The sequence below is a fragment of the Columba livia genome, chromosome 8 (genome assembly GCF_036013475.1).
Source record: "Columba livia isolate bColLiv1 breed racing homer chromosome 8, bColLiv1.pat.W.v2, whole genome shotgun sequence".
Taxonomy (NCBI): domain Eukaryota; kingdom Metazoa; phylum Chordata; class Aves; order Columbiformes; family Columbidae; genus Columba; species Columba livia.
In genome coordinates, this window is record NC_088609.1 from 19,506,200 (window position 1) to 19,520,844 (window position 14,645).

Consider the following 14,645-nt stretch of genomic DNA (forward strand, 5'->3'; position numbering starts at 1 on the left):
CTCTGCCTAAAAGAGTCACTTTTGCATCAAGATGCACATCAGGGAACAAAAGGGGGGTAAGTTCTGCAGCCAGGTAGCACAACCAGAGCATAGACGAAACAACGAGAGTTAACCTAAATATTGAACGCACTTACTCTTCTGTTACAAAATAAAAAAAACTGAATTTTGGCACAAACAGCTACCACATCTCCAGTTGCACAAACTGTCTCCACAATAGGGCTGTCCCACAACAGGGAGGAAAAGCAGGAACTGCAGTCACAGTGCTGTAGTTTGTCATTCTAAACCCACAGCACTGTATTCCCTCTCCCTGAAGCAGGGACTAGCAGGTACAAAGCAAACCAGGATACCCAGTTGCCCTTTACTTCAGCTGTACTTTAAAGCAGCTGCTTTTTAGCGATGCTGTGAAGAAGACTTTACATACCAAAGTAAATACGTTTCAATAATGACATTAGGTATTTAAAAGATCCCTGTTACCACACTGTGGAACTACCTCTATCCTCTTCCTACTTTTGGCCTCAGCTACACCTTGGAATAGTCTGTACAATACCTGTTTGAGGACAGGAAAATATTGTCCTTGCCATTTCCATTCTGCAGGTGACATGCTGAGGCACAGAAGAACTTCTGTCTTATTCAAGAAGTCTCTGGTAAAACGAAGTACCTAACAGATGTCCAAAATCTTAGAAAACTGTTTTCATCACAAGGACCATTGCTTCTTCCTGCAGTGGAAGCCTTCATTCCACCTTCACCTATGAAAGAAACAGCAAAGTTGGATTCTACAAGCCCCCTAAAATATTTCATACTATATTGTTATCATTGCATTTACCTTGGACCTGACAAGAAACTCAGTCACCAGTTCAACAAAGGAAACAAACAAGGAAGAGTGTTGGAGCACAAACTTACTGTCCTAAATCACGGAAAGCAAAATACCCACTAAAGGCTGCAAAGGAGCTTCATGCTCTTATGAAAGCATTATACTAAAACACTCTACTGCAATTTTTGAAGAGTGCTCCAGTTTTGTACAAAAACCTGTTTGCATGAAGAACAGCTCTTTTATCCATGCACAGACTGCGGTGCACATGATCTTGTTTGTGTGTTATTTATTAAAATTGCAAATATCCACTGCTTGCATGCAGCAGTGAAGATGCACATTTGGTTGCTTGTTTGGGTTTTTTTTTCAAATGCAATCCTCTACCTCTGTTCTATGTTGGGGAAGGTGGTTTATTGAACATGGGTCTTGCAGTCAGAAACTCCAGGGCCAACCACCAGTATCCCATGTGATGCTACAAAAGTCCCCAAGATCTCTCTACTTCGGCTGCCCTTCTATGATATTTCCTACCTGCACAAAGCACTGTGAAAACAAAAACACTTGAATGACTGACAGGTGCCTACATATTATGGGGTTGACGGCTGTATGAGGCAGAAAGAGAATTACCATATTCAAAGAGAGGATTACAACATGTTTCTCATTTTTTCCAGCAGCTGTGATAATGGAGAAGTAACACACAGGGTCATGACTGCTCAAAGAAAAAGTGACATTCAAAATAGAAACAAGGAAAATACAGTCTTGCAGGCATATATCATTAGCTTTCATAGAATAATGTTTTTGTTTGTTTTTTTTAATTCATCTGACTGAAGTCTCTTTCATAATTAGTGAGATACAAGTCCCACGTAAATAGACACACCACAGAAACAACTATTCCTGCTGCATTTGTACATTAATCAGTTCCCCCGCTGACTGCTAACTGGTGGCATGAGAGAGAAGTTCTGCACAAGGCTGCCAATGGTGGCAGTGACAAAGCCATGCAATATCACAGCTCTTTAATCACTGAAAAATCCATCCCCTTCCTTTTTGAATTCTCCTCTGCACGATGCCACCATTTCAGGGTTACAGTCCTCATGGCAAGCACCACCAGATCCATAAACTAACTTCACAGAGTAGTGAATTGCTGTTGCTGTTTCTAGGTTAACGTTGACAGGAACTAACAGAGTCTTCAAAAACATCATAAACTTTGTTTTAGTGCTGACACACAATTGCTACACAGTACATTGCAGGAGCACGGAGCTGTACAAGCAGATCCAGCACCAGTCAGATAGATGGGGTTTGTCATCGTCTAAACCCTACATCTAACAGGAAGGGGGTGGGAGAAGAGGAGACAGGGAGAGAGGGAGGAGATGAAAGGGCAAAAAAAACCCTACTAGCAACACCTTAGACTATAGCATTTCTTGTACAGACCTGACCTGTGTTATGTACAGCAATGTAACCTTGGGGAGGGGGAAAATAAAAAAAGAATCAGTAAATAACTTGGAGTACTTTATAAGCGAACAACACAACAGCACTCCTCTGCACTGTCATTGGGGATACTCAGCTTCATTCATCACTGTGGTCTCCCATCTCTCTTCCCAAGTCAATTGGGACTCAAACTGCAGTGGAGAACAGCTCATTCATCCATGGGGGAAAGCAGCATGCTCCACATTGCTAAGGAGTTTCCTGTGATTCTCAATGCCAAAGTATATTATCATTTTCTTGTGACTCTCAGAAATAAGAGGGCATTTTTTTAAGCCCCTTTAATGTTTGCTTGTATTGGAAACACAGTGGAAGAGTGACCCAGGCTGCTAACAGACCTCTAGCAGCACTAGCACATGCATTCTATTTGCAAACTTAACTCTGCAACAAATTCTGAAGCCTGCCAGAATGGAATTACACACACAATGAGGTGCATTTAATCTATCACAGATTACCAACAGAAAGGTGAAAACCAGTTGGTGAGGCCTTTGAAGGGAATAACTTCAAGGCCTCTTTCTCCCAAAAAAAAACCATGCAGGCAAGGTCAAGAAACAGCAAATGGGAAAGTACTTGCCAGAAGCAGAAGAAAGAAAAAAATGTGCAGCCTTCAAGCAGTAGCATTGACTTTATTCAATATGGGGGAAAAAAAAAAAAAAAAGAAACATATATCCACAAAAAGAAGAAAACCTCAGTACAACAAAAATAAGTTGTATTTCAGATGATTTTTCTGTGATCATAAAAGTGATATGTAGCAGTAATAGCTGCTAAAAAGGTTGTTCTCCAAAGCAATCTGGCTTGGTCAAAATGCAGAACATTTCTCTAGCACATCCTACTCACAAAAATAATTACCAGAATAACTGAAGACAAACCATCATTGTAAAGTCTTCTCTTTTTTTTTCCCTTGGAAGTTATTAATCAAAACCCCCAGCAAATGGCAGGCAGCCAGCAAAGGATTCCGCAGAGTCTGCTCTGCCCCCAGTTCCCGGGAGCGGCAGCGCACAGCTTGCAGAGCGCAGCGGGGGTGACGCAGCTCGTTCAGACCTGCGTTATCAGCTGCCACTCCCTGATCTGGGTAAGAGAATATTTGGTTTTACACAATCAGACATTTGCTCAGTCACTCAAGTTTTGTGTATAGAGCCTGCACGTGACACTCAAAATCATTAGCATGACTTCTATGCCTCTGTTTGCACAGAGCAAGCAGCAAAGCACAGCTCTTTAATAATACCATTATTATGTTAACAAACTATTTCTATTGTAATCGATAATGCAGTCTCCATTTTAACAAGTTCCACCCTTATTTTTTTTCCTACACACAAGAGACAAGGTATAAAAAGGCAGTGCAGGGACAGTGGAGATAGTGCTGCCACCTTTTGCTCACACATAAAAAGTGCTAGAGAAAAACTGTCTCTTTGTCACAGTAAGACTAGGAGTATTGAAAACCTGATCATAAATTGCAAGCACAACAGGGACCACTTCTGACATTATGGTTTTGGATCCCAATTACTATGCATATTATATTATATACAAAAGAAGAAAAGCTTTTGTTTATACTGCTGCCCAAATTAGTTCTGTTTGTGCAACTTAAAGATTATGATGAATTTTGATCAAAGGTTATGAAGTCTTAAGCTTTAACTCCAAGGACAAGTAATTAGCAGTAAAGTGAAATTGAACTATTATATTTTTGTAAAAGCAAAAAGAATGGTAATGATCACAGATGGGGTGGGAAGAGAAAGAAAAGGAAGACTAATAAATCAATAAAAGAAAGTCTGTACAACATAGTAAAATTGGAAGAGCTTCCAAAGGAATATACTTACTAGTGAGTAATTTCCATATATTTTACATTCTAGTTTTTTATATAAATTTTATACTGTGTTCACCACTTCTGTGTTTTTATGTAAATCTAATCAAAAGGGCAACCAGGCAACACTCAAATCTAAGTTAAAATTTCTCTTGCAGTGTGCAGTGAGTTTGAAGTTACAATCAAGGAGTCTGCACATTGCTAGTCAAAACCCTCTTCAGCCAAGCAACCCATATCAGACCCCGCTGCACAATCCATAGAATAACTTTTTCAAGTGTTGCTTTGCAAGCAACTTAGTATTCTGAAAAGGCAAGAATTTGTTTTCTTTTCGGAAAGGGTATGATGGATTAAATGGCAGTTTCCCTGTAACATCCTGTCAATGGACCCACACTCAGCTTTAAAGTTTACATCTAGCCATCCTTCATTCAGACTCAGGCTTTCTTCCAAGACCAAGCAAAACTGTGGCAGACAGCTATCTTCTACAGGTCTATTTGGACTGCACTGACACTTATTTCAGAATCACCCAGAACTGTCCATGCAAGCAGTATTCAGCTCCAGGAGTGACCTAGATCTCTGAGAAAATGTATCATATACCATTATCTATTGAGCTGCCCCAGTCCATTTTTGCTCCTTACTAGTCCTCCCCTCTGTCTTTCCTGATTTGAAAATTTTGCTTAATACCAAGTTTTACATGTTATTTTTTCCACTTCCATTTTTAAGTCAATTATTCAGGTCAATGCTGGAGAACCTGGAGCCTCTGCTCAAATCTTCATGAATTTCAATCCAAGGCAAACAGAAGTTAAGAGACATATGGTTAAACAGCTTTTTAAACAAGCCAGAGGTTTTAAGAAACACATACCATGTCAAGTAGGCATAGGACCCTAAATTCCCTGCCCATGTTGAAAAGTAAGAAATTCTCCTCTATGATGCTTAAGGCTCTAAATAATCCACTGAGGTAGAGGCTTCTAAATATCTGAGTTTAACTTCACAAATTTCTGATCATCATCCTTGTAATAATAGTTCTCAGCACTGACAAGTATTGACTCATGAGAAATATTTAGGATTAGTCCATTTGTCCTAAAGCAGTAATTCCAAGTGGTTCAGATTAGTCACTAGAACCCCCCTTTATGAAGTTTGTATGTGTTGCTAAAACTGCCTCCATCTCACACAGTTAGCAATGTAATGACTAAAACGCTGTCCGGCACAGCAAGACAATGAGTGCAAATCCAAAAGAACTGCTGAAAAACTGTGGCAGCTAGACACCACTTTCTCTTGCCCATTTTCTGTGCAAATCAATCTATCACTGTAATTTGGGCAAGGAATGGTTTGGGTAGGTTAAAGAAGATACATGGTGAAGTGAAACAGCAAATGAGCAGTTATGGAAAACAACCAGAACATGAAATCAAGTGCTTTGCCACCATGCTGTTCATTGCCTCACAGCTCACCTCCAAAAGGAGGGGCTCCTGCAAAATCATGAGAAGGCAGAAAAAAAGCACTATAGACTAGATTTAAAAATATGCACATAAGTCTGAAAGAAGAAAAATAATTCCTGCCACAACAAACACTACCATATTGATTCACAGTTTTGAGGAAGGGGGGGGGCTTTTCCATTGGCTTAAGGGAATGCACACCACAGCCAGGCACTGCTGCTGCCAGCCCCAGGCACACAGCACCCAGAAACAGTGTCTCCCTCTGCCAGGAAGAGTTCAGTCTCTCTGTGGGATATTTGCATCTGAAAAAGGGGCACACGGTATTTCCAGCAGGCGACTCCTCCTCCATGATAGTGGAATGATGAGTTGCCAGACTGGTGACTGAAGGGCCACGCTCCACGCCCCCCCACCTCGCCTCCTGGGGCTATGCTGGCCCTTGGCATTAACATCATCCTGAGGCACCGAGACCCCAAAACATTCCCAAGGCAAAGATGCAACTACTAGCAACATGGCCCCCGGCTCGCAGTCATGGAAATTAATAGTAACAGAGATTAAGCTCATTCAAAGAACAAGATAAAATGCTTCCACCAAAGATCTCAGCTACATTTCAAATCATCCACAGGGCCAAGGGGTAATCCATTTACCTCTATTTCACACCACTTGGAAGGGCAAAACTAAAGGTGTGGGACAAAGACACGATACAGTCAAACGCATTTGACATTTAGTACAGTCCAATATAGACCAAGTAGATGTTCCTGAACGCTTTTCTACTTCCCTTCATTTAAAACTACTTGAGGTACAATTTGAGGATGGTCGTAAAAACATTCCTTCATCATTGGTTTACGTTACTTTACTAAATCTTAGAGTTTTAGCATGCTCCAATGAATATAAAACTCTGCTAAAAGCCCATCATAACAGCCCTCCTACAGGCACTGTATGAGACAGAACTTCTGTATGCTGCTACCTGATCTTCTACGAATATTTTTGTTTATGAGGGAGTATCAAAAATTCTTGTACTTCCTTTAGTGTTTGAGATTATCCCAACTTGCTGGAATTAAACTAAGACCAACACCCTTGTAGAAAAATTATTACTTCATCCAGGACAGGTATTTCATTTCTGTGGCTTCAAAACAAGCATCTGCCACAAACAAACAACAACAACAAAGAAACTTTGCTAACTTGAAAGTATTAAAAACAATAAAAATGAAGAAACCTACGTTTGTATTGGATTATTCAGCACATAGAAATAAATAAGAGCCAAATGAGAACAACCAAACTAAAAGGCATTTTATAAGAGTTATGTCAAGTAATTTGCTCCCTGCTGCAAGCATAACATATCAGCTTTGTCACCTTTTTTTGCCCCCTCTAGTACTTGTTTAAAAACAAAAACAGTTACTAACTTGTCACATATTTTTAAAAAGTAATTTGAAATAATTGAATAAGGACAAATAGTCAACAATGTTAATCTTAGATTGAGAAGAACAAATTAACGTGCTTTGTATTTACAACGCATACAGATGAAGAAAGAAAGACTATATTGACCATTTTACTATACCTTCCCCTCCCTTTCCCACACCATGTAGCTATTATGCAAAGTGGATTTTGGTGAATATTTTTTCCCCTTAGGAGGCTGCTTGCTTTCTTTTTTTTTTTCAGAGAAGACTGAAAGCAAGTTGCAAAAATTCTAGCATTCACAGTCATGTCAGCATTGCACCCTAAAACTCTTCATTTGATTTATCACTGTAATTTCAAATACTAATGAATTTCTTTTCTAATCATATAAAGTTCACAATAAGCACAGAAGAGGCAATCTGATCATTCTTATTTACACTATTGCTTTAGACCTTAAGAATTTCAAATAGAGAGGAGAAAATATGGCAAAAACTGCCTTCTTGTCTGCAGTATTTACATGCTTTACATAGTTTAAAAATATGTAGCTTATTAATGACTGATTTTTCAACCTCTCCAATAAGGTTTTTATTAACATGACAGTCCTTTACGTGCAAGTGTCAAGCAATTTCATGCTGTGCATGTATCCTTTATGATGTTTAATATAAAAGATAGCACAGTATTTATATCCCTCACAATAAGAGAATGGATTGTTTTAAGGTTATACAGCCCAGTTGTGATAAAGAAAGAAGGAACCTTACAAAATGATAAATATTTTCATTAAAAAACTTTAAAACTAAAAGTTCAAAGATATGTTCTCCTCTCTTATATCTTGTCAAAACATGACTTAGGACCCAAAACTAATCTACTTTCAATTTTATTCCATATTTCAGTGCTGTCATAGTACTCAGCAGAGAGTATTGGAATACGATCATTTTTTATTTTGTTGATGTTACCGACAGCTTTATTTCACAAAGCAATCTTATACTATGTCTACCACTGGCAGGTCACAAAGGTCAAATAGTCTATCCTTACAGGTAGAGAGCTTATTAAATGGCACGTCTATTAAACCCAATGGACAACATAAAGAAACATTCCAGCAAAATACTTTTAACGTAGTTCAGTGAAGACACAGTCAAAAGGGTATTAAATAATTTGAACTGAGACCGATAAGAATTTTTTTTATAAGCATCTTCAAAATTGTGCTTCTTACAAAGAATTTCAAACAGACAGTAGGAGAAAGACCTACAGAAAGATGAACTTTGTCTGTGCAAATATTTACATTGTATTATGCATTTACAGCTGCACACTCATAGCACATTTAGTTCTGGATAGCTTACCAAAGACAATTTTCTGCTTTCTAGGATTGTTATTTAATTAGACATTCAATTTAAAATAATCACAAAATTCATGATATATGACGTCTTCTTCAGCAGTATTTGTATGCATGCTTTACACACCAACACAGATCATCATCAGATAACTCTTCAGCAGAAGCAACGTATTTTAGCTATTTGTTTTTGAATGACATAAATAACCACAGAAATGGTTTGGGGAAAAATGCAATTGCATAAATCAGAAAAAGTCACTCAGATAAAATCCTTATACAGTATCTTATAAAGTCCACATAAGTCTTTTAAACTAAAAGGGTGCATGCTTTGCAAGACCAGAATATTTAGGACACATAATTGTGATTTTCTCTCTCTTTCTGGCATCATTTCATTACTTCACTATTTGCCAGTTACCTATCTTATGTTGTTACCTATTTGCCCGTTACCTATCTTGCTATTTCTATATTTGTATTTGCATGATTGTGTTTACGAAAGAATAACAAAAGGACATCTTTGGATTAGGAGCCTATGCATTCAGATGTTCATCTTCAGACTTAACCCTTGCAGCTCAAAGAAAGTATTCCAGTTGCATTTCTAAATCATACATACATATACCTGCATAGCTAAAACTCTGAACACTGATATGCAGCACCTGTGGACTCTCATGTACAGTTTACTAGATACAGTACTTGGTCTACCGTTATCCAAAGATTCACCTAGTCAGATAATTAATAAGATACAGAAACATAAAACATGAGTTGTTAAAGTTTACAATTACCTTCCCTCACAGCTCCATTCTAAATGCACTGTCCTTGCTTTAACACATAGTAAATCATCTACCTAAACGTATTTGCACCCAATCATTTTTTAAAGTCACAATCTTTGTAGTGTCAACTTGTCAAGGGTCAAAGGGAAGAACAGGCAAGATTCCCAAATCAATCTGCTTGTAGAAACTGTCTCATTTCATTTCAAATTACCTGCTGTGGCTGAAGCAGGCTATGGACAAACTGCCTTCCTCCATAAACCATGACAGCACAGGTCGAACTTATGTGATCATTCATAAGGGGCAAGTCATGCTGGGTCTGTCATTAACTACTTTTAAACTGCTGTGCAGGGTTAAGTGATCTTGCAGGGCAGCAGCAGATATAAATACTATTTGGACAGTTTAATGTCAGGTGACAACTCCTCTGGGATTAAAACCGTGTAACCCAATACTAGTGTTACCAATATAAGGATTAAGGTACTTTGGGACTGTTACTTGCACTCACAACTTTTCATGTGTTTTGCATGTTATTAAGATATCAGATGCATAACATAACACCCGACACCATCTTCCGTGGAGGCATTCCTGGTTGGTTTAGTGTTGCCCTGGACTGCTCAGTCCAGGAGAGGATACTTCTAATCTAGAATGTAAATATATTGCAGCAACTAAAAATATGCCCAGCTGTAGATTCACGGGCAAGGATAACTGTTCAGAACTGATTCTCCTCAAAGTCAGTCTGGTCAGGTACCAAAAGTCTGTATAAAGGGAGGTACTTAGGCAGTTGTCTGCTTTGAAATGTGAGAGTGGATCTGTTAATTAAACCTGCTACATGGCTAGCCAATAGGGATACAAAAGGATCACTTTGTGGCTTAATAAACTATAAAGTAATTACTGCCTAACAACCTACTTTGTGCTTCGGTCATTTCTCCTCCAGTCACCATTATACTGATACACTCATATGAACAAGAAAAGTACTTGTTAATAATGAAAAACAGCCATCATCTTTTTCAACATCTGTGGACAGCAAAAGCCAGAGGAGATCTGTTAGACTAGGGAATTAAGCTGGTCTCAGCTTAAAAAAAATAAAAGCTTCTAAAGGACTACAGGATTTGTCCTGTTTCTTTCTTGACCATCATATTCTTATTTAACGATTGCAGACAGAGATCACAGCATCCTTAATGGTCTTCTATCATGAAGTAGATGGGTATTTTTACAAGAACGTGCAGGAAGAGACCAGTACTCCAATTTGCTGGAGACAACCAACTCTTTCTCATCTTAAGATGCACTACTCACTAGCATGATATATATGCAAAACCCTATACGAAACAGCACACTAACACAAGGGAGCTGATTTATCAGTGCCTCATAAAGCACAGCTGCCAGTAGCACTAAGAAAGAAAGAAGAAAACCTTAATCTAACAAAAACTTGAGCTTCAGAGCCATCATAACTTAATGGAGGAGGATGAAGGGATCAAAAACACATATGCTTTCAAAAAAAGAAAAAGAAAATACCAATACAACTTGTTCAGAATTGAATGTCACTGAGGCACACACAATGACACGGGGTTTCAGAGATCAGCTTTCCAGTGGGAAAGGTGAAGTGCAGCAGTTCTAATACAGAACACCAGCCTGTTGGAATTACTGATCGTCTCTTCCTTTAAACTGAAATTTGCTCACTGATCACTTAGTGCTCTTACATAGCACCAGGCTTCCCACCAGCATTTTTAAAAGGACAGCAGTATATATCCACATCTACCACCCCCTTTCCTTGGCACCACTAGCTGCCAGCCCCCAGCTCCTTCCCTCCAGCTCCAAGCTTCCCACTGAACCTTCCTGACTCTCTTCTGAACAGCAGCCAAAAGGATGTCATCAACACTGGAGGATGGGAACAAATAGCAGATCACACTTTCCTTATTCCTATGTGTATAGCCCTCCACATATGCATAACATGTATTTAGAAGCTATTCTATGCACCTACAGGTCTGGAAGGCCCAGATCTCCTGGGTCCTGTTCAAAGCCACAATGAATCAAGGACCTTGTCCATAAGGATACAGAATATCTATCCCCATCCCTAGCACTCCAGGCCTGTCCACCTATTCACCGCACAGAATCTCTCTACCTGTACGATTATTTTCAGCTAAAAAGAAAAAAATGAGTTGGAAAAATAAGTAGTTAACCTGTTACACAAAATGTATCATTAAACTGAATTACTTAACTACTAAAACATGAGTCGCCACAAACTCAATTCAAAAGAATTACCTGAAAGTTATCATTTCTGCAATAAAATTCTTCCCTTGAACTGTAAGCCATGGAGTGAAAGAATAACATTCAGTATCATCATGATACAAAAAAGTAACAACCACGTCGTCGTTGAGATACAATGATGAATTTAACCTACCCATACCTTACAGCATTACCTAGTTGGTGGAAATAATTGAATTAATCAGATCAAAACAGGAAAAAAAAAAAAAAAACCCTTCTAAGAATCCTTTAGCTTCTAACAGTATGCTCTAAATTAGAGTAAAACTTGTGCTGATGCAACGTGAGTGTACTCCAAAACAATGGGCTATGACTCCACTGAATAAAAACTATTGCAGGAATTTTCACGACCCCTCCATGAATGCCATCAAGTCTGTAGTTCCTGAGGGCTCACTCCTTGCCACGTCTTTTCTTTCAGGAGGAATGATTACAGGATCCAACAAGTTTCAAACCTATCCATATGCAGATGTCAGCAAGCTATGTACCTTGTTAGTAAACAGGAACAAGTACAGTCACTTTGATAACACAATATTAAATTACAATGAACATTTGAATTAAAAACAGATGGCACAAGCTTGATTGAGAAATCAAGTTGCTTGGCAGCAGAGTGCAATATGAGGAAATGCCAGACATTAACTTTAGTAATAAAAATTATTCCCTTAAATGAATATTGAAAAGCAACTTCATGTAAACTCCCAATTCACTTTGGTATGTCTCGGACAATACTCTATCGTACATACTGCATAATAATTTAAAACAAACAAACAAAAAAACCCCACCAAACCAAAACAAACAAAAAAATCACACCACCACATACACATCATAACCGTGACTGTTTCCCCATGTGAAGGCAGAGAAAACACATCTGTTGACTATTTTGTAAATCTGCCTTAAGATTTTCATTCAAACTGCAGAAGGCTGAAGCTGATTACTTTCACAGAATAAGCCAGGCTTTATGCTCTCTCAAAGCCAGAAAACATCGGAAGGAAAATGCCATGGAAATATGGTATTCAGAGCCCCTGAAGTCAGCAAAGAGGAACAGGAGCACAGGACCCTTCAGCTGGTCGGCACCTTTGCCCCCGAGTGTAAGGGCCCTGCTATAGATGCTGCTGTTCGAAAAACTCCAGCTGCAATTCAAATGATTTCTACTGTCCCGATCGCCAAGAGATCAGGTACTGGAAAGCCGATCCCGGTGACTGGGTCACCTGCTGTGGCCGGGCAGACTGCGCCTGCCCCCCCCGCCAGCCGGGCCCAGCGCCGTGCCGAGGGGCAAAGCCCCTCCTGCCCTCCCGGCCGGGCCACCGCCACCGCCCCCGCCCGCTCCCCAGCTGCGGCACTTAGCAGCTCGTCCCGGCCCTCGCCCCCACATCTCCATCTCAAAGAGCGCATGCGAATGCGGATCCACTCCTGGCACCGGGGCTCCGCTTCACAGCGGAGGAAAAGGTGAGCTGACAGCTGAGAGGAGCTGCTCGGGTCGCACAAAGTGACACTGATGCTTAAACAAGGTTTCGAAAATAAAATCCATTGCCGCAAAAACAAGTAAACACTACAAAACTGAAAAACAGCCAATTTTCCTCTGCTGAGGTTTTTTCCAAGACTATTGTTTATTAAATAGGGAAAGCTTTATTATGGGCATATAAACTGCTTAAGTCAAACCAATGCAGACTCATGTGTTGCCCTTATTATTTTTGTTTTGATGGGCTGGGCAAAACTGAATTACATGTATGAATCACACTATTATTTTTAATAAAACAGACCTTGAACTTTCCAAAAGGAGGAGAACACACCAAAAATTAATTTGGGGGTAACTAAAAATAAAATCCTTCCATTCAGCATCTACATGGAGCGAATTCCTTTATGCCATAGCAGAGATTAGCCACTCCAAGGAGATGGGTCCTAAAAATATTAGACTATGTACATTAATGATTCAAAGCTACATGCTTCAACAAAAAAGAAAATTTCAAGTGCTGACGCAATTAGGGACAAGAAGTTAACCGGAATATGTTTCTTTAATTAATTTAACATGAGACATGCTGAGCTCTTGGCCCCTGTGTGTTTAAAGCCATGCAGAAGTCACTTAATTTGGTTTGTTGTCTACAAAAAATTTTGAACTTCCACTAATTTGGATGTCAGGCTGCTTTCATGACACATCAAACAAGTATTTACTTCAGTCAATGATGTCTCAGAATCACCCCAAATAAGACATTTCTCCCAGCCAACAATTTATCTCCCCCCCCAGTTTGCTCATTTTTGCTTTATCTCACACAGCCACTCAGCCGACATTGCTTTAAACCCTCAGCTGCTTTGCTCCCCAGTGCTCCCTTCTGCCATGCACTGCAAAGCCATCTCTCACAGTGGAAAAGTGAAATGATATAAAATCCCTATGCAGTCAAAGGGAAATGCCAGGGCCAGCACCCTGCAAGCAAGCATTTTCTTCACATGGAATGTGTATTATTTTGAGGGAAAAAAAAAAAAAAAGTTAGATGCACAGAAGTCTTAATTTAATTAAGAATTTAAATACAGAGATTTAGTCAGCTGAAGTCAACAAAAGAGTTTCTCTTCAAAGACAATCATGATCTTGTACATAAGCCCATGACAGAGGAAAAGAAGAAATCACCCTTCTCTGTGTGTTAAAGGTCGTAATAACAGTAGGAACAGCAGAGAAAGCAAAGACAAGAACTATTAACAGATGGCGATTCAGGGTAGGAAAAAGGTAAGTGGAAGGAAGCAGAAAGCAAGGAGGCAAGAAGCGATGCAGAGAAAGACTGAGGGAACTCTCAAATTCTGCATTTGAAAATCTACAAATTTACTACAAATGTATTAAATCTGAAGAAAAAAAAATCAGTTTAAGACATATATCAAAACCAATTTTCAAGGATTCCTCTAGATATCAAAGCATCAAATAACAATCTAATAATGCTTTTATTGATATTAATAATTAATGTTAATGTCCAATTAATATATGCTCCTTTTCTTTCCCCTTCTTCTAAGTACCACGAGATTTACTCAATATTTAGGCTCCAATTTGCCCCTTGCAAATCTCGACCTTCTCTGCAGAGATCAAAACGTTGATCTCTTTTCTGAAGAAAGATTTCAAACGAAATTGTTCAATTGCACTAAGTATTTTTAAGAGCTAAGTATCCTCCTCTCTGTTCTATTTGAGACCATGTTGTTTCTTTGTTATATTTAACTCAGTCCATGCTAATTTAGGCTATAGGTACTTGTTTGAAAAACTTTTTTTTGCTCTTCCGTTTCAAAACAGCCCTGAAAGAAACTACCACCTTTAGAAGAAAAATCTTTCTGATGACTGAAAGTTCTACAACATTGGTTATGAAAATCAACACTAAATATACTTGGTATATTTACACTTTGTGAAATACTTGCTATTCCT

The 14,645-nt window shown here is 39.0% G+C and overlaps 1 long non-coding RNA gene across 1 annotated transcript in view; it reads right to left on the reverse strand.

Moving 5' to 3' along the window:
• The window catches only part of LOC110362259 (uncharacterized), a 108,883-nt gene that overhangs the window by 57,960 nt on the left and 36,278 nt on the right, over positions 1–14,645 (reverse strand). Inside the window, exon 10 of the long non-coding RNA XR_010474337.1 lies at positions 548–746. This is a non-coding gene — a long non-coding RNA (uncharacterized LOC110362259). The remainder of the gene's footprint in view (positions 1–547; positions 747–14,645) is intronic.